Raw genomic sequence first — 2,111 nt, 5'->3', positions numbered from 1 at the left:
AGAGTGGAACAAAACACCAGGCATAAGGCCGAGCCTTCCACCCTTTACCAAATATATAGATGCATTAATTAAATAAGAGATATTGTGATATCCAAACATATCCATGTTCCAACATGGAACCAACTTCAACATCACCGGCAACTAGCAACGCTATAAGAAGGGCTGAACAAAAGCGGTAACTTAGCCAAACAACGGTTTGCTAGGAAAGGATGGTTACAGGCTGACATGGCAATATGGGAGGCATGATATAGCAAGTGATAGGTAGCACAGCATGGCAATAGAGCGAACAACTAGCAAAGCAAAGATAGAAGTGATTTCGAGGGGTGGTCATCTTGCCTGCAAGGTTCTCAGAGTTGTCGAAAACTTGATCCTCGTAAGCGTACTCAACAGGTTTCTCGTTCACGAACTCGTCTCCCAGCTCTACCCAAAACAAGAGCACAAGCAACGGAACCACAATCAACCACGGGAAATGCACAAGCAACATGATGCAATACATGAATGGTATGCAAGATATGATATGCGATGCATATGCGTGCTCCGGAAGAAAAATGATGAATAAGGCATTAACTTGGCAAACCAAGCATTCCACTGGAAAGATGAGATGATTTCGGTTGAAATCGATATAAAGATCACCGGAAACGGATGCACGGTTTGCAAATGGCAAGCAAAACAAGAATGACACGGATCTGCGATTAACAGCATGATAGCACTTAGAATACAACAAGTAACAATGCTACAGCACTCCAACATAGCAACAAAGCATATGGGAGTAATCTACAGGAGATGCTTGACAAAAGATGAACACTGAGCTACAGCTAGATCACAACATAACAAGCTCAAACAAGCATGGAAAAAGTGCAAAAGATAACAAGTTCACAGACTTGGTGAAATTACTAGACATGGTAGAAAACAGCATCAGGTAGCAATGTTCAGAGCACGAAATCAACATGCTACAGGAACTTAACATGGAAAAACAAGGCATGACAGTATTCTAATAAATGCATATGACAAAAGTCCCTTACTGACCATAAGCCAAAAAGGACCAGAAGATATGATGGCAACCATGTAAACATAGCAAGTTTCGTTAACAGGTTTCAGACTTAGCAGAAAACAGAGCATGGCAGAAACAATAATATGAAGGCATCTTGATGAGCTTGATGCACTCACCACAAAGCAATGCATGACAAAACAGCCATTCTACAGCAAGATGGCATGATTATGAAGGTATCCATGGCAAGAGCAAGTACATAGCATGTATGTATCAACTACAACAAGCTTGCCAAAATTGAATAACACGTAAACAATCTGCCAGAAATATTTTATAGCAAAAGTAGAGCAAGATTGAGTCATGCTATGGCACTCCATAATTGCAAACAGGGGCGTGAATGGATCTATTACAACAATATCTACAAAACATCATTACTGAACAGCTCCAAAATATGCATGGATCTCTCTGTAGCATCAAGTTTACATGGCAACAAAATAACAGCAGACAGACTTGGAGAAATTACTGTCCCTGAAATCAGAAACATTACGGAGCCTAGTTTGCATGCTTGTGCTAGTCACCACAGAGATTACAAAAATACATGGCATGCACCACTGGAAATATAGCATGGCATACAACAAAACACATGTAGAGCTCATGCCCATAAGATGCACAGATTAAATGATACAAAAATAACAAATCCTCAAGTTCTGATAAGTAACAGCAGATAACAGCAACTAGGACTCTTGCACAAGAGATTTGGGCATCAAGATGGACTCTAATGAACACGGTGCAAGTGAACAAAATGTAGAGCATCACGAGACGAACATTTCAATATATTACACGCGCGAAACGGAGCTATATGCAGAGAGTTATGATGCTATAAACATGTGCACATGCTGTAAAAATCATATGACTTGGAGAAATCGGGGAAGGAGAGAAAAGTCAACCCGAGGTAGTTTTTCCAGATCCGATCGGGACGGGGCTCGAGGGAGCTCGCCGGAGCTCGCCGGGGTTGAGGAAGAAGTAGGGGAACCGCGGCCGGCGAGGGGGAGAAGAGGAGGGCGGCCGGAGGAGGGGCACGATCGCCGAGGCCGCGGGCGAGCGCGCGGGGCACGGGCGACGG

This window comes from Triticum aestivum, chromosome 5D (genome assembly GCF_018294505.1).
Source record: "Triticum aestivum cultivar Chinese Spring chromosome 5D, IWGSC CS RefSeq v2.1, whole genome shotgun sequence".
NCBI lineage: Eukaryota > Viridiplantae > Streptophyta > Magnoliopsida > Poales > Poaceae > Triticum > Triticum aestivum.
The sequence above is the reverse complement of the archived record's forward strand: the minus strand, read 5'-3'. Positions refer to the sequence as shown.